Below are 20,524 nucleotides of genomic sequence, written 5' to 3'. Positions count from 1 at the left end.
AGAAAATAATATAGTGTACATTGATTCCAAAATGTTACTACACAAACACCGCTAGTTAGTCTTAAAAAAGAAACGAAAATTTGTGAAATACGAAAATAAATATAATATTACGCTAGGTTAAACGATTGGTAGCCCATCGATGTATAGCCTACCATCGATGCGCGGCATACTTCTAGTCGTGATGTTCTAGGATTCCTCAATTGCTCTCACTCTCACAGTTGTGATAACTGATTTTTAATCGTTTTAAATGTAAATGGGCAATATCAATTTACTTATATTAATAAATTGTAGAAATCAATAACTTAAACTAATTTGACACGCAAAAGTTTGGTCAGAAAAATTACGGATTTAATATTTCTCTCTATGAATCATACTTCGGGTTCAACCACATCCGAATTTTATAATTTAACTCATTTACTAACCAGCCAGTAGTTACAAACGGGTGAAAAATAAACGGATGGCCAAAATATACAAGTTGAAGTTTACATGTGAAAGGACATCACGAGAGAGAGGAAAGATGAAAACCTGCTGCGTGGGGCCGCGCTTGCCGTATTTTGACAAGAGTAATGAGATCTGACTGTGCCTAAGCAAACAGTAGGCGGTCCCCGGGATACTTGGGTAAAGGGGGGTACAGGGGGGGACAGAGGGTCACGGCAGACGACCGGTTCCCCAGACCCACACGCATCTCATGTGCGCCTCTATCGAAATTTGAATTGAAAGCGAGCCTTGGATGATCTTATCGTGCTTGGCTGGGCGCTAGTGGAATGTGTAGACTCGGGATAGAAACCCGAGTCAGTTCAGGGAAATTTAGTTTTCCTACAGTTACCTGACAAAGTGGGCTTCCTTGCACGGATTGTAGTACGGAAAGTTGATAATTGCTGCATTTACGTATTTTTGCCGCACTCCTTTTACTTTTGCCGCACTCTTTTTTGCCGCACTCCAATGGCTTATGATGGGGTGGATCGGGTGTAGGGTGTAGAGAGTAGTAGCTTTTAGTAAAGCGATATTTTAAAAATCATTTTCAATCTCAATAGGATATTTATTTAATTGTTGTATCGATTGCTATAGTCAGTAAAATGTACATTTTATGCCAAGGGAAAAGAAAACCAATAGGAAATGAGCTGCACATTAGGTTATAGAGATCAATTGATGAGTTAGGCAAGTTTACATGAGAAATATTTGAAATTTCCTATTATATATTTATTCCTATTCATGTTTAATGATTTATCAGTAGGTAAACTCTAAACCCATGATCATACATTATTTAGCAAATTCATTTTACGTACAACCTGAAATTGTTATATAACTGGAAGATTAAATACACTAAAAAATAATTATATTCCTAATATTCTACCAAAAATGTGTAAAAATACAAAAGGCCAAATTGCACATTTGAATGAAATTTACTTGTCTTTGTAGCCGTGGTAGTGTATTACACCCTCAGTTGAACCCTCCTCCCCTTTATAATCTGCATCGTTAGCTTGACAATGTTCTGTTTTTAGCACCTTTTGTTACCAGCTTATTGTCCCCTACGTTAATTTATTTTCACCCTTAACCCCAGATGAACAAACTTCTTACACGAGTTGTTCTGCTCAAGGGACCTTTTGTTTTAATTAAGGAATGGCTCGCTTAGAAATTGTTTTAGTAATTATACCGACAAAGGGTTTCGTCTATTTTCTTTTTTAATTACTTCTGTTTTGAAAAGAATGAAACTTGTGAATTGTTTGAAAAGGAATTTAGGAGCTAATGATTGAATCTGAATTATTGTATACCTCTAACATGACTGTGTCTGCTAATCCAAAAACAGAATTTAAAAAAATCGTATAAATTTAAAATTAATTCAGCATTATTGAAACATACATGATTCCGGCAAAGTATAGGCTATAATTATGTATCCTTTGAAACGAAATGATTTGATGCACAAGGAAACAGCAAAAGTTGAAAGGTCCCTTTTAATGCATGCCCAACCTCAACTATGAACAAGTAAGTATACGATTTTTATAATTGTAGAAACTCGATTCAAAAATAATTAACAACTGTAATTTTATTTAGTACTAGATGTCGTCCAGTGGTTGAAAACTCGACCAAAAATATGTAGTGTACAGACTTCTCTATTTTCACCCCACGCTGTAAATAGAAACATGATTGGAGTTTCTTCCATTCGTTTTGATTTTCTGTTTAATATTTCGTTGTCATTTTCGTCAACAGCATGGCAACCCATAGTCCCATGCTAATAATAAAAAAAAGAATTATTTCATTTTTTTTTGCTTATTTTGAGCCTATTTTAATTTATAAAGGGATTCTGCACACCTGCAGGAAAATATCTTTCTAACAGTATGCGTAGATTTCCCCTGCGATGCATCCGAGCTGCGATAAAAGGTTTTAAAGAAAACTACTTGCCTATTAATATATAGATATTGCTTAGCCATATCCTAAATCGATCCCTAAATCTGAAGTGAAATTTATAAAAATGTTAGTTTGTGTTTTATTCCATCCTGTTTAGCTACTCCTACAAGAAAAGTGAAGAGTGTTCATGTGTTTTTCTTTTTTCACTAGTTCCATGCATTTTTTCGACAAAGTAAATGATTTGCGAACATAGAAGGACATACTGTAATCCAAGCATAAGATTACAGAAGAGAATGTTCCTTAACAGTAATGAATCGTTGTTTTTCGTCTTCTAAGGATTTATTTGATCAAGTTTCAAGCACTGAAGTAGCTCTTCTCTTAATCCAGTTTAAGCTCTGTCTGTATTTTACTCTTGTTAAGCTTAAAGAATTCTGCCCAAAGCACTAAATCGCCTCTCTGAAATTTCTCTACGACTTTATTAAGACTAATTACAAAAATATATTTGTATTTTATTTTAATACTTTACTTCGAAATGGTGACCATACGAGAGTAGGTATTAATGAGAGTAGGTAGTTTAAGCCAAGTATGGAGATGAGTGTAGGATTAGTGACGCGATCTTGTAGTCTTGTTAGAGACCTTATTCCTTAGCACAGCTGTTGGCAAACCCCATACCAAAGCCCATACAGCCAATGGCAAAAGGGACCTACATAGTATAGTGGGTAAAGTGGGTAGTAGTGGGTGTAGTGTATACATAATTATGTGACATATTATAATTACCACTAAATTATAATATGTTCATATGTTTGAACTAGCTCTAAATAGTCTGTCTAACCCCTACTGTAGGCCAGTTTAAAGACTTAAAATCTGAATTAATTTTACAATTGTATTTCCTATATAAAAGAGACCAAACTCTAAAGAACGTTCCCAACTCGTGATCCCAGTAGCTGTGCATTCAGGAAAAATTCTGTAAATAAACACTGAGAGCCAACTGGGAGAAGTACGTAAAAACTTAGCCCTCTCGAGGGGAAAAAGTTCGCTTGGGGGAGGGAACTAATTGAAAAGAGATAAAGTAAAAGTACACTTGAAAACAATGGGGACGATTACAAGATGTTGTTGGAATAGGAAATACCAGGATACAAAATAAAAATACTCTTTCCGTTATCTAAAGATTTATATATTTTAATATTGACTTATAATTGTAAGCGGGTTCTGAAAAATTGGTAGGGTTTGCATTTCTTTGAGGTGTAAATATAATAAAATTACAATAAATAAATTTGCTTTTATCAAGCCACTCAATAGAGTAGAAAAGTTATATTATAAGGGGTTCGTTTTAGGTATTGTACTACTAAACATACAGTAACACACGTAGAAGACGAGATGTATCCTAGCTTATTACATTGGGTAATATACACTGCCCTTAAAACATTATTTTGAAATTGTTGTAAAACATTTTATTCTCTACAAAGTTTGAATACTAGGAAATATATTTGAAGTATCAAACTTAATTTGTGTTTATCGACATCATTTAGGAATTTCATTAAATATACATATTTTACTTTCTTTCAAGTATAGCAGTTCAAAGTTAACATCTGCAGAGAAAATCTAACTTTGTGACAAAGAAACAGGTCGAACCTTTGTTACTTCATTGTTGTGAGTTTTAATGAACCGGAATTCAAATCTGAACTCGAGCTTTCTTGTCTTTTCAAAGTCTACCTATTATAACGTTTGAAACTTGGAATTGTCTTGGTTCTGATATTATTTGTGTTTTAAAATTCAAAAAAAAATCCTGCGCATTTAGTACACTAATATTATCAAAAACCATTCCAACAAACAAAATTAATAAACAATTTTTAATAACTTTTTAATTTTGTTTATTAGTAATTTTAAACATTAAAAATTCATAATTTTCGGTTATGCTTGTTTTTGGTCGTGGATTATTACTTATATAGAATTTAAAATAAATAGAGAAGAGATCAAAAAATAAACTATGTTTAAAATTTTTTTAAAGTGAAACATACAGACTTTTAGATTATTACCAATCTTACATAACATAATAATTAGACATTTAGTTTGTATTGTGTATACAGTTTAATTTATTTTTGGAATAGTTTTATCGTGTATGTTTGATTCTGTTTGTATTTCCTATTAATTTAATTTAATTAGGTACTATTTTGGTTTTGTATGTATAATTAATTTATTTCATATATAAATTGTCACTGTGTTATACATTGACAATTGTGTTTAAAGGCTTCTTTATTTCTTGTTTTATTTACTTTATTTTATTTATTTCTTATCACCTCTATCTTGTTTGCGTGTTTCAATAGGCCTGATTAATTGCCATTTACCCTATGTAGGGCTTTGGTAAGAACTACCACAAATAGACATTCCTAGGGAGTTGTTTTTACATGGACTTATTTGTTTATGTAAATGCATATAAAATAAATACATTTTCATGCAAAATTATTATGTTTCACGAATGTGAGTGAGATAGGCAGATAAATATTTCTCAGTTTTGTTAAATGAATTTTATTAATTATTAATAACCTCTTAAACAGATAACATTTTAGAGCCTAATCAATATAATCATGTCACAGACAACGTTACGCATCGACGTTTTACAGTTTTAAAAAACCTAAAAACTTGTAATTAAGTATACGTGTCACAGATTTTTACAACAACCAGTAGCAAAAGAAAAAAATCACGTCTCGTTTTAAAGCTTTTATAAAACCGCTACATCCACATTCTGCATTCAAATTAAGGTAATATGATATCCATACGACATGGAACTGACCGATGCTGGGTCGGTTTTCACCAATTACATTTAGAACCAACTCTACTGTCATTTTGCCCCATCGGAAAAAGAATTTCAAATATATTTTGGTAATCATACAATAAAAATAAATACCCCCGCCACAGCAAACCTGCAGACTAAGTGAATTTCAACTTGTCTGATTATATTTCTACTAAAATATTTCCATAAATAAGACATTGGTTATTTATTCCCTATTTAAATAACATTAGATTTAACGAGTGCTTAGGTTTGCTGCTACGGGGAAGGTAAAAAGTGTTTTTGACCATACGTCAATAGTATAGGATGAAATAAATAAATTTGCATAATGTTATCAATATCCATAAACAAGTAAAGTACAACAATTTTCATTTTCTCCATATAAGAATAACATGGGGATTTTAAATTACACTATTTTTGAATTTTCTCCGTGACAGTTAGGCATACAACAGCGCTTCAATATACTAAATTATTTCTTTTTTTAAGCTCTTCGAAACGGTTTGGAAAGAAATTGAATTTTTTTTGTTTTTAGGGTCAAAAATGGGAAAACCCCATTTTTACCCCTTACAACCCCACATAAACCCCTGTTCCCATGGTCCGATTATGCTGGATCGCGAACTCGTTCGAATAAATGTAGGTTTACACGTTTGTACCAAATTTCATCAAAATCGGATCATTTTTGCTAGAGTTATCACGCTAACGGACATATATATATGAATTTGAACGGATGGTGTTTTTGGCCTCTAGGGACCTCAAAACGAAAAAAAAATCGGTCCCGCGTCCAGGTCTTACCATGAGTACTACGGTAATAGCTTATTCCCTATATGGGAAATTCGCTAAAACAGGAAACAAAACATTATTTGACAAACATAAGTTTACACAATGATTGAGTAAATGTGCTAAGTGGTACGAGCCTAAGTAGTGCGAGTGGTACAAAACGGTCGTAGGAACATCATCTATTAGGAAAAACTACCTCGCAAAAATAAATCGAATTGGTCTAAATAAACGCAACAAGTTAACATACCAATGGAAATGACAAACTCTTGACAAAATGGACTGTAATTTTATTTTCTTAACTGATGAATGATTAATATGGTGAAATTTACATTGAGTGTGAGTCATACTTATTATTTGAGAAGCACTCGTTTGATGAGAGAGAAACATATAATTTTGCTTTTGAATTATAATGTTGAATGTTTTTTTATTTAAATATTTATTTAACTTATATATATTTTTTGTACATCTAGATTTTTTTTTATTGTTTACGAGTAAACTCGGTGAGATCTATAAGGACATTAATCCAATATTTACAGAAATCTCTTCCATGACGAACACACAGACAATCATACAAAATCAGTTTAGCTATTAATAAGTATTTTTGGTCATATCAAAGCCTCTGAACAAATACTTCTATAGTAAACAATACGCCAGTACCCTAGCCATTGTATGAAAACAACCACTATTTTTTGACCACAGCTATTGACCGCGTGGGACATTTGATACTCGTATACTCTGTGTTGAAAGATTTAAATAACACTCTGCGAGAGAGCCGCTGTGCTATGATTTACATTTCGTTTGAAAATGTTATGAAACTTTGACGAGAAACAATATTGCCACTCCACGTGTCAATTTCATTAGTGGAAAAACATGAATACAACACAGGGATATAAATATGCGTGTTGAATATTTATATTCAATATATCGCGATTGAATAGTGTGATTTGATTTGACCATTTTACCCTTATTTGTCAGCATTGTACATAAACACAAGTGTGAGATATTTATTTCAAGATATTACATCCCTTTATTTGCAGAATAATTTATTATTGGTTAACTAAATATTGTATTGAATATATCAAACAAATGACCTTAGCCTATTATTGTTCCTATTTTAAATGTAAACCTTATTTCATAGTATTACATGGTCGTAGTAAGGCAACACACTACGACTACGATCAGCTGGTGCAGTGTTTCCCAGTTCGTTCAACGCATAGATTTAAGATAAACCTAAAATGTGTTGTAGTGTTAGAAAGACTAATTATTTATATGCTTTATAATAACTGTAGGAAAAATAACTAGTTACACAACTATTCTTAGCATTATGTACATGACAATATAATGACGAAGCTATGAATTAACAAAAATGGATTAACATATAGGAAGAAATTTAACAAGTTTCTAAAACGATGTATCTAATATACAGATTTGTAAAAACAAGCATGTTTGATATAAATATTATTAATGCTTGAATTTAAGAAGTCTTTCCCAAGACATCTTAACGACCATTAAATTGTTCAAACATACGAAGAAAGATTCGTCTTTGAAATTCTTTGACTTCGCCCTCTTAACCTTCAATTCAAAAATTCTTAAAGCTTTTCTTTTGAGCCCCGTTTTGTTGGAGACCTCATTAGCTTTGGAAATATTTTTTGCGGGAAATCTGTTATAAATTGCTATGTGCTCCTTTGCGATATTTTGAACTTTTTATAAGAGCCTCTCTTAGAAACCATTCGTTCTACTTTGTTAGCTTTACCTAATCTTATATTTATATAATATTTTATACTGACAAACATTAAAATATGTTATATGGCTTAAACTTCTGAATGAATTAATACATCACTTTTACTTATAAGCGTATCTCTAGTCAAAGATGCTTACTAACTAGTGTCCTATCAATTAATATTAATTTACTTTACCATTATTTTTACTTTTTGTTAAAATTAACACAAATTCCGCCATTAATGGAGGTTATGAAAGTTATTCTGGTCCTACACAAATCATGACAAAAATGGTGTGTCATTAAATACTAATACATCTTTGCTTCTATTCCCAGTACATTAGTACATTAAAACACATTACTAAGAGTATATGTTTACATTTTAATGTAAGAAGCAATACAGTTGCACTGCACTTAATCCGGTTTTTAAAAGAGTGGAAGAGTTATTTAGAAAATAAATGCGTTTTGAATTTTTCTACTTAATACTATATTTAGATAAAACTAACGAGCTGCAACTTCGTATTATGCTTTTCTAAACCATTGTTAAAAAACTAATTAAATTTACAATGCATTCTGATGTTTTGTAACCCAACGAAATGTTTTACTAAAGATATTTCATTTTAATGCGTAATTTCAAAAATAAAATTGAATAATTTTAATCAAGTTTCATAATTACATTCCACTAACTAAGTGAAGTAAGTAAAGGCGGACGTCATCTTAATTGTTTACATCCAACTACAAAATCAAATCTTTTTTCGCGTTTAGAGAAATGTAATTAGTTAATAAGATTAAATTCTGAAATGTTAAGATAACTTAAGTATTTTTCCGTATAAAATATATCTCCTATGAATCGTATTTAATTACTATAGTAATTAATAGTAATATTAATAGTATTAGTATTAGTAGTATTAATAGTAATATTACTATAGTAGTTAATTTATGTTTATGGAAATTCATCTCCATAAGCAAACAAATTAAAGTTAAAAATTAAAGAAAGTTTACAGGTAACTATTCATGAAAGTATGTGTCTTTATTATAAGAAAAATAGTTAAATCAGTAAAGCCAATTTATAGTTTATTGTCAAATATTTACTAATGTTACTTTCCTTAAGTTAGGAAGTTTTTAGCTCAATATTACGAAAAACAATTCAGTATTTCTTTTCTTCGTTAAAAATACTACTTAACCTCTATTATTTTGTTTTAATTGAACCTTACTTTCATCATTCATTGAGAAGTCTTTTGCAACGAATCTTTGTTTGAAAAGAGTTATTCTGAGACTTTCTTACAGTAATATTTATACTTTTAATGAACCAGAACTAAAAGGACGAGTTTTATTTCCATCAAAGGCTTCAATCTCCTTACCCTTGAATGAAATATTAGTTATTTGATGAAAAACAAAAATATGAAACAATGTTACTATTGAAGTGTGTGCTATTTTCCAAATTGTAGAACCGGTTAGGGGTTAATTTTTTACAGTAACATAACTACATCCTAATTTCAACAATTTTATAATTTCCAACATATTAATTATCTATACACAATAGACAATAGTCACTTGTCTTACATAGTTTAACTTGCAATGCAAATTTAGCTTTATTTTTACTAAACATTTTACTTTTCCTAAAGGCTGCAAAACATGTCCTAAGTAAAGATTAAATACTCTTGACTAGCGTGTAACTAATTGCGTGTTAAATTTCATACAGTATACATAACAAAATAATATTTCATTGAAGTGAACATTAAGGGTTAAATTCCAAATTTAAACACGATAGGCTCAGCTCGGCGTGAATCAAATTTTAAAAATTCATAAATTTTACGTGATGAAAGATCATCCCCCACTTTCCCCCATCCGTTCCTACCCAAGAGAACAACATAAATCTAAATCGACAATTTTGTCATAATTGTAGTCGGCACCCTTCATTATTTAATTTGCAGACGAAACCGTTATTAAGCCTTAGTTAGAATTGCAAATTGGGTATAGAGGTATGTTATGGAATTATATTTTATTCCTTGTTTCCTTACATTTTTTTAATTGCAGATTTCTAAGTGATTTGATCATTACTGAGACTAAAAGTAAATATCACAATTCAACCTAACTCTATGATTTAATTTTTACATAGCGTAGTGTAATTTTATGAGTACTGTATCTAGTGGATAGTGGATAAGGATTTTCAAGTAGGCCTAATTAAATTCATAAGTATGGTAATCTATCATTCTAAAACCGAATAGGGCTTTACAACATTATGTATTTTATAAATACAGTTTATGGGTTCAAAAATATATTTTAAGTGTCAAATAAATAGCAGATTGTATAGGCATCAGAAATACGGTAAATACTGCAGTAGAAACCTGTCATTCTGAACGTCAATAAATATATCTTAAACGTGCAAGTGTATTTTTATAAGCTGCCTTTTAAGTTTCCATTACCACACTTTACTGAAGTGGAAAAAATAATAGGCACTAGTTTCCCAACATTTTTTAAAGTATACTTGGAAGAAATCGTAATATGTATACAGGGTGTCCCGGAAATCTCTATCAATATTTTAGAGCATTGTTCCTGAGTAAGAAACATATCTAAATATTATATTTTAACTGTCCGGAAGTCCTTAGTTACTCACACAGCCACCATTTTGTGATATTCACTCATTAACTTTGTTCTAGAAAGTGGTTAAACGTACGACATTAAAACTTTGCACAAACATTTATGACAAAGCTAAAAAATAACAGTAGTTTTCCAAATTCATCAAACAAAATGGCGGCCATTTACAATTTTATTTCTTAAATAATTTAAAAACCTTTGATTTTTACAAGAATACGAGAATAATCTTTTCAAGGCAATTAAATTACAAATCAATTGACATCTTTAATTTAAGATTGGACGAATATTAACTGAGATAATATGGCAGCTTAGATACGTGACCGCATGCCTCGGCATGCACTGCAACTACAGTACACACAGCGATCAATATACCGTCCTTTATAATTATAAAAATATAGTAAACAATGATGGAAGTTTATCCGTGGCAAGAATAAATTTATTACCTTAAATTGACAAGGTGAAAAAGTAGTTCAGAGTATATTCAAATTTAACTTTTGTCGCAACAACAGCTGTTTTAATCACATGCGATGCGGGTATAATTGTCATTTTTTGCTAGGAAAAATAATCAGCTGGTTGAGGACATCACCTGTACATTTTTAGCTGTAAAATTCACCCGATGATGTTGCTGAAGAAAATAGTTCGGATTTTCAAATATAATGTACAATTATCAACATTTGTTTGTGTTTATTATCGTGTTGAATTGTATTTATCAAAACTTAAACCAAGTGAAATGTTAAAGAATTTAAGATTTAGTTGGCGGAGTAATACATTGTGCATAAAAACAACGAAAGGACGCGTTTGTCGTGTAATGAACTATATTTTTCCTCGTACTGCACCATTCTTTTACCTAAATAATTCAAAATACGTGAATTTTGTACATTGTTTACCTTAATAAAATTAATTTAAATTACTTCCCCAAAAAATGGTTTAAATCAAGGTCTAGTTTAAATTTAATTCAGACCAACTGCAACTGTTATTTATATACTAAGTATTACTCTACCAACATAATAGGAAATTCGTATTACTGGAAAGCGTCACTTTAGGTCCTAATGATATATATTTTGAAAGCGCCACAAAAATAGAAATAATCTTTATTCTATGTTGGCTCCAAATCAATTTTAACCTCGAAAATTCGAACTCAGCTGTCAACCACGATTGAACCACTAATCTCAATGTCAACCACAGACATCTGCGGTCTTCTCTTGGTTGGTGATGACGTCACTCATCAAATTACATCACCGTGTCAAACACAAAGTAATCTTTGAATGACAGAAATATCAAAGTAGGGATTACCGTATTACATGCTAAATGCATTGGCTTTGAATGGTGTTGATATATTTCTGAAGCTTGTTTGATGTGTGTCGGTAACGTTTTAGAATGCGTCCATGATGACTAAATGTTCCTAGTTTATTTTAGGGTGGATTTTACGATTTGTAATTTGTTGTTTGGTGAATAACGTACTTTTTTTTAAAAGTAGATTGTTTTATTCCCTCAAAATAGTTTTTTTTTATATGAAGAAACAAATGGTAAACAATAATGCCTTCTACATAGACCAGACGTGCCTGACAAAAGAAATCTCCTGCTGTTTTAATACTTTTTGATGAAATGGCAACCATACAAGGTAGGTATTTTAAGCCAAGTAAGGGTGATATCTATATATTAATCGACAAGCATGTTTCTTTAAAACCTTTTTTCTTAGGTCATGTGCATCGCACGGAAAATCTACGAATACTGGTTAGAAAGATATTTTCCTGTAGATGGGCAGAACCCCTTTAAAATTAAAATAGGCTCAAAAAATAAGCACAACAAAGGAATTTAAAGTAAAAAAAATTAACATGGGCCTTATGGGTTTCCATGCTGGTGACGAAATAACAACTAAATATTAACAGAAAATCGAAACAAATGGAAGAAATTCCAATAAAATGTTGTATTTACAGCGTTGGGTGAAAATAGAGAAGTCTGCAAATTACATATTTTTTATCAAGTTTTCGACCACTGGACGACCTCTTGTTTTTATAAAACGATATTTTTAACCCATGGTAAACACTGGCTTTACATTATTACTTTGATTGTATGAACACTGAAGCGAAATTGACCACTTTACGATATACTCTCTTTATGACATACTGTCGTTGTTTACCTATGTTTCGTGATTGTTTATTTGTTGCATGTTGTATCATGACGTCGCTGCCATACAGTGCATATTTGACTGCTACTCTCTGTAGTGTATTCCAACTTAGGTTGGGCTTTTGTGTATTGTTAGTTGTATTTGTTATGAGTTAATTACGTTTTTTTCACCTGAGGACGGGATCAGATTCCAGATCCCGAAACGTTGGGTGTTGTTTTTTACCATTGTGATGGAAAATGTCCGCAATAAACCTTTAAAGAGCGCTACGATATAGTTGTAGTTTAGATGTAACAACGCACACATTGACATACACACATTTGATATCTATAAATGTTAGTATTTTTCGACCATCGTATTTGACCAAGTCTCCAGGTTTGTGAGCAGATCTAGAGCCCTTCCCGTTTTAAAGGAAATACAAATCATTCGCCGAAGAGTTCATCGTGACAGCTTCAAGACATTTATTGACCTACGGCTAGACAGCTTGATTTTTCCTTCCATTCTTGATCTTTACACTAATATGGACTTCACAAAAAGTGGATTGCTTTTGCTACTAACTTCAAAGCACTTCATATCTTCCTTTTTCTTGTTAATATGCAAGGGATCAAATAAAGTAAAAAATGACAAATTGAAAATTAAAGTTATTTTTCTATTTTTTAACTTCCCATCTTTTTTGGGTAGGATATGAGCTTTGTAAAGATCGTTTAAGGTGATAATAATTTGTAAAACGACTCGTGGAACTGGTTAATCGTTTGGAATGGAAACTGGTTGGGTCCAACCATCGTATATAGACCTACTATAGATACTATAGATGCTCTAGGCCTACTATAGATGTGCACTAAACATTATTTGTAATGTCATTGTCTCCACACAAAACACCATCTAACAATTGACCTATATCAAAAATAAAAAATAACTTCTGTTAATATTTTTTTGTAAATTTTATATTGAATATAAGTATCCATTTATTTAATGGCGGTCTCATACATAAATAAAACTTTTCGTCCGCCTAATTTTCAACTAATATACACATTTCATCCACAAACAAATAACTGTAATTTATATTACGTCTTATGTGAAGTGTTTTGCTATAAGAGCAACAAACAAAATAACTTCCACAGTAAGTTTTCAATTATTGCAATAAAAATTATTTGCATGAGAACATTTACAGAATCTCATAAACTACTGGAATCCCTTACAGAATCTCATACAGAATCTAATAACAGAATCTCATAACAGAATCTCATACAGAATCTTTTACAGAATCTCATAATACAATGTTTAACAAAAACGACATTCCAAAACACTGTTTACAGTGGTTGACAAAACCGGGCCTAAAATGTTGCCCTGAGGGACTCCGCAGTGGTCTGCAGCGAGGCTAGAATTGGAGGGACATGCACGAGGCTAGCAAGGTAATTTATGCGCGATCGTGAGTGAATATCTGAACACACATTGCGGTCTTGTCCAAACAAACTAACGGCTTCCAGACAAGAACCTGCTACTAGACATCCTGAAAACATTCAGACGGCTTGGAGTGTCTCAAACTGGGGGTTCGAAAACGAATACTAACCGAATAAAAAACATCAATTGGTTGAATTTACTTTTAAATTATGAACTATGAATAGCGTAAATACCTAAACCCTTGCAAATCGAGAAAAAAATTTGATATATTGTAGATGTAAGGTTATATTAGCGAACTTACATATATAAAGTTATATAAGTCATTGACAACGAATTCCTACTTGTTTAGACATCTATAAAATAAAACCAAAATTAATCAATTAGATTAATTACTAATGTAATTAAAAACTCGCACAAATTCAATTTACTGCAGATCAAAAGTATATAAAACTAAGTTGCAAATAAGAGTGGTTGGCAGTTGGAATTTTGCGAAAGATATATTAAGAAAGATTATGAACTAATCGCAAGGAATCAATCATGAAAAGGTTAGCTTTATGCAAAGAGTATTTCTGCTAATCTCGATAGCATTGTATTGAAAACAATGATCAATTTAAACTGGTATCAAGGCACGTCTCTTACTAGGGTTAAGATGTAGAGATACGTTAAGATGTATAGCTAACTCATGTACACTATACAATCTATATTGTTATCAATAGGCTTTTCCAATAAATTCCATACATTTTAACGTGCTGGATTAGTTACTTTAGTACCTACTTTTGGAACTAAGCCTTGATAATCTTCTTTAGAGTACCTACTTTATGGGATCCTAGAAAATCTACTGTGAAAGAACCTATAACTTAACGTACATAACATTATTGTATATTTTCGATTTCGGAGGAAGGTTTGAATTTTTTTTATAAATGCTTATTAAGTTCTTATAATTTACCTTTTAAATCCTTTAAACCCTTAGCATCCTAATAATGAAACATAGAAATAGAAAAATATATTCTTACAACGACCATACATCTACGTAATATATATTTAGCATACAATACTCAACATTTTTGCCAAACAAACTATTATCTACTAAACAACAAATGGCTCTCGTCAAATAACAGGCGAATGTTTTCCAACCAAATTAACAAGCAATTCTGTCCGGAAACACATTGTTGAACGATCAATTGTAGCAATTAAGTATCGTTTAATTAGAGACCACTCATTTGCTGACGTGGCGATTAACAAAATTGCGTAATTTCAGAGTTAAATCAAATCACTTGATCGGTAATTAATTTTAACTGCTGCTGTAAGCCGTTAGACAAATCTAATTTGTCTTTTTTGTTCGAGGAATTCATAATTGTACTGCAGTGCATATTTTGGATAAATATATAACCCAGACTTCAAAAAGGTTTGAAATCAATGATAATTAATTAATAAATTAATTATATTTAGTACTTTTCTCAATGGTTCCTGAGTTTTTATTCTGGTGTTAGTTGGTCATGAACTCAGGCAACTGTTTAAGGTTAAAAATATTGGTACATAATGTTTTTGTAACTGGGTTTACAGAGTCTTGAAGAGGACCCAAGTTAGTAGCAGCTACTTCATCTATGGTAGCAGCATCCTACTACTAATGCTACTAGTTTTGATAAAACAAACGCAAGAAAAACACTGTTTAAACCATTATCATTAGTTAAAAAAACCAGTGAGTATAATTTCAAGATGTTTAGTAACAAAGCTAGCTTCAGCATTTTTGACACGTGTGTGTGTGTGTGTGTGTTTGTGTGGGAGGGGGGGGGACACCCCTACAGTATATGTTTACCCCGGGGGTTCCAAGGGGGAGTTTCTCATCCCTTGACATTCTTACTACTTCCGCAGATCATTCATAAAAACGAAAACCAACCGCTTTCTTTGTAAGACTATTTCTTCCCAACGTGCATTTCGAAAATAGCATTTAGTAAAGAATAATATGAGTTGTTTCTCCAAAATTGTGGTATAGTTTATTTGCATTTGTAAATGCAATTTATATATAATTCAAAACTATATAAATGATAAATTAGCGTATATGAATTATCTAATTTTTACCTAAAATTGTTTTCAAAATTTATTTTGTAGGTTATATGGCCGACTTTAAACATTTTGGGGACTTAAACCAAAATTTGTTAAGGTGCTTACGAATGAAAAGTGATTAAGCAAGTTAACACAATGATTTTAGTCACGCTTCAATGATAGCCTCATTTTTAAATGTCAACCTTCTCAAGAATATCAACAGCGTTTTTGGAGAATTATACTATATAGAAGTATTTTTCTAGATTTTCTTTAGTTTTATTTAGATTCAAAAACATTTTTTACTAATACATTTTTAAGAGTAAATCGAAGTACACTTTTGAGGTTTTAATAATTGTATATTGCGTTTACATTGAATTATTATATCTTTGAAATTAAAACCATTGTTCGAATATAAAACCTAACGCATACTGCAAGCCTTGGCATTTCTTGATAAATTTCAAATAAAACTTCAAAGGCCTTGGTGATAGTGAGAATTTAGAACTTACAACACTTGGCCTATTATAACTATTCAAAAAAACGTTATTTAGCTTTTATTCCTGTCGTTTAAAATAAATTACATGAGTATAATGAATCCTAGGGAATATTATGAGTTTTGGTTTACGAGAAAACAACTGTTTAGTGTTTGCTGTCATACGAAAGAGATTTTGTCCGTTCAAAAATAAATTAGTGCGACGATTTTTATTCTTATGTCTATTTACAGATTCTAACTAGCCTTAGGGTCAAACACATCATACGCATCAAATTAGATGAAATTCGTATGTTGGTCCAGCTTCCAAAATCAAAGGTAAAATTGCAATCGGGTTCGTGGAAACCGGGTTTAGAAAGGGTGAACAATCGGCGAATGCTAAAAAACCGGCTCTTCCCAGACGAAATAAGCGCAAATCCAACAAAAATCGAAAACATGAAACTCCAAAGAAGCCGCTGTATGTAGATGTGGGCAGACATTTGAATAGCGGCAGTAAATAATGCAGCGGACAATAAATAACCTCAAACATCTCGGACGCGTCCTTTAGCGCCAATTAATTAAGCGGGAAGGGTTCAGTTTTAGCGGGAAATTTGCAACAGTGATAATGCATAGAAGATTAAGTAACCTTAAGCAGACTTACATGAAAGGTTATTAGATAAAATAGAGTAAAGAGTAGATATTTTAGACGTGGGGCTTCTTTGTTTACTCTACATGTACTCTGTGATACACTTTTAGAATTTATAATCTAATATTTTGTATCCTAACGTTTATACTGTGTTTTCCTAACCATTAATGGGAACTACACAAAATAGCAAACTGTTCATAAAAAAGTAAAAACAATACAACTTGCTGTCATTGGTTTATTGATTAAAGCTTAATTAATTAATTAATTTAAACTACACAAAATAGCAAACTGTTCATAAAAAAAAGTAAAAACAATACAACTTGCTGTCATTGATTTATTGATTAAAGCTTATTAAATCGGATATTCGATAAAGAAATGCTTTCAAAATTGGTTTATTTCCAAGCGAGCAAAACGATTTTTAAATACATTCCCCGATGATGGTATTTTGTTTTATTCCCAGATATTAAGGAGGAAAATTTTCACATAATTTGGACTAAGAAAAAAACCGAAACTAAATCAGGAAATCACAAGAGAATAATAAGAATAAACATACACAGTATAAATACACAAAACATAGAAGTGACGAAACAAAGATACACCTAATCTGTGTGAAAACAAAAATCAGAAAGTATATAATAATAGAATATTAGTCTGATCTTGACCTTAACAACATAACACATCCCCTTTACGAACCAACAATGAATTTAATTTGCATAGTAGCTTATATTAGTTAATTTTGACCTTTGAAATTAGCTAAAACAATGCTAAAACGTAGCCAAATCTTTTGATTATAATTATTTTCCCACGAACAAAAAAAATTTTGAGTTATTTTAAAGTTATCTATTTTGAATTATATTGAATGGGGTTGGTTTGAATGACATAGATATTACAGAAATAGTTAAAATAATCTAAAAAATCAAAATATCCCCGATCGATTTAAAACAGAGATTGATTAAGTACTTCAGTCAAAAGTATATATATTCTAAAAACCATTATATAAACTCTACTATATAGGTTGATAATTCACTAAAGTTGGTTAAAACAAGATTCAATGTAATGAGTTTGAAATTATCAGGTAGCGCCTGGATTTGACAGTTATCCGCACAACAGTTAAGTTGTGGTAAAACTGTCATGGAAATGCAGGCGCAACCGAAATTCACTGTGTAAACTCGCAATACAGTTTGACAATCTTTTCACATCACTATTTCAATTTATATTGAATAAAAAAAATATTCTTCTAAAAATAATTAAGTATAATTATTCAACCTGAAATAAAATATAAATTGCCACAATGTTAGATAAAATTTTATGTCAGAACCAGGGGTTGAAATGGTTGGTATTAAAACATTTACAATCCGGAGATCAGTTTTTGGCAAAGTTCCGAGCGTTTTATAACATTTCTAACACAAACACACATTTATTGTAGGGATTATTGGTAGTTTACAATACTTGTGTACCAAATGATCATTGAGGCAAGAACTTGAAAAAATCGAACCTAACTAGATACCTACAAATGTTGTATACCATAACCAAACAGTATTTATTTTTAAAATCCAAAAGTATGCTGATAGAACTATTTGATCTTTGCGTAGGCCCAAGCTACAGTCATGCAGAGTACTTTTTCAACTAAACAATCTTGACTTTTCCATCAATTTACATTCTAGATGACCTTTTTGAAACAAAACTTTTATTTTCCTGATTCTGCTCTACTAAAAGTCAATAAACATTGCGCCGTTCATTTAACTTGCCAATTTCTACATCTTAAAAAACAAAACATCTTAAAAAACACACACACACATTGTTTGTACACCCTGTATAAAGCTTTTAAACTCACTTCCATTATCCCAAGTTGGAACCAAGCAATTTAAAATTTAAAAAAGCTAAAACATAAATTGCTAAATATAAACTGTTACATTGTTCAAGAATTCCTTAAGTGTTTTGAATGCTTTGAGTGAGTGAGTGAGTGAGTGAGTGAGTGAGTGAGTGAGTGAGTGCGATGAACGAGCGAGCGTGTGTGTGTGCACCTACAAATGTAGTAGATAGTGTTATCGGTTGGCCTCATCCTTGTTGTACACTTCATTATTTAGATTGGGAATGAGGTTAAGAATAAAGACAAAATTTTGGAAATAGCATGATGCATGATGTTGTCCATGAAAATACCTCATCTAAATGTAATTTTAATACGAATTTAAATTAAGTAGTTTTTTCTTTGATTTTTTAGTTTAAGTATTTAGCTTTATTAAGAAAAGGATTGTCAAACATCACAGAGAGCAGGTGTCATTTTTTATGTTGAGCTAGGCTGATTTAATGTTTATTTTTAGATTATTATAATTTTTCTATTGACCACACAACTTGATAAAGTGGTCAGTTATATTTCCAATATTATAAGTGTTCATACCTTGTAATTTTTAATGGAAATAAAATCATTTATTCATTATTCATTTATTTATTCATATATCATTGTAAATATTAGAATTAGTAATTGTATAATAGTGTAGTATTTTTTGTACTGTTGTGACCTGGCTAATGCAAACTGTATTATTATTACTTTGGCCCAATAAAATTATTTGATTTGATTTTATAAAGATTTTAAGTGTAGAAAAAAAGCTTTGGTTAAATTTCGCAGACTTAATTCACTTCTTTTGTTCTGTAGTACAGTAACGAAATATTTTACTCTATCCCATAGAAGCAGGCAGGGTTTGAGTGGTTAATGCTTATCCACCAGTCATTTATCAAGATTGAGATGAAATATTCAGCCCTTTGCCCTTTACAAGTTATGTGCATTAAAGGGCTGGACCTCATTCATCATCTCTTTAGAAACTCTTTATTGAGATTACAGCTAAAATATGTACAAGGTTTGCTTAACTACCCGCGATGTATTAATTTACCTAACTCACAAAGTTTGCGAAGTGTTTAAAATATTAAGTACCGGTAGCTTTTTACAAAGTTTGAAAACCCTTGGTCACTGGTTTACATTCTAACCACCTCATTCAAAGAGGTGTTGTTGAGGAGGTGTGTGAGGGAAAGAGGTGTTTGTATTTTATCACAAATGGAATGGTAATTGAGAAATCATTGTTTTCTGTATTTTCAAAAATTTTTTTTGAATTTCCTTGAAAAAAGTGAAAATTGTAATTATTTGGAAGCTTAATTGTTAAATGGAAGGTATATTAGTTTGATTAATCAAAAATATAAATTGCTGTTAATTTATCACATGGTTTTGGTTAGGTTTGAATTAAATTGATGTAGGAGAATACAAACCAATGTTAAGTTGTTTCCTATTTTTTTTTTAACTTTTGACATCTTTCAAAATTGCTGTAAAACGACTCATGGAGTTTTTCATCTTCATAGTATAATATTCCTAACAATAGTTAATTTAATATGTAGAAAATACATTGGAACAGCATAGTAGCAATTTGATAAGGTTTGTGTTTTATGAAAATGAAACAAAGACCAATAATCTGTTTTTTAAATAATGATTATCCTTGATTTCAAGTAAATGGCTAAGTTTCATAAAATCTCTGTACACCTTTACTAGAAACCAGTAGGCACCAGTACCAGGGGCGGTTTATATTATCTGACATTTCTACTTTTTATGTTGTATCTTAAAAAAACCTTCA

Source organism: Macrosteles quadrilineatus, unplaced genomic scaffold (assembly GCF_028750875.1).
Source record: "Macrosteles quadrilineatus isolate MER2022 unplaced genomic scaffold, UCM_ALF_1.0 Scaffold_2__2_contigs__length_208266976, whole genome shotgun sequence".
NCBI lineage: Eukaryota > Metazoa > Arthropoda > Insecta > Hemiptera > Cicadellidae > Macrosteles > Macrosteles quadrilineatus.
This window is presented reverse-complemented; position numbering follows the sequence as displayed.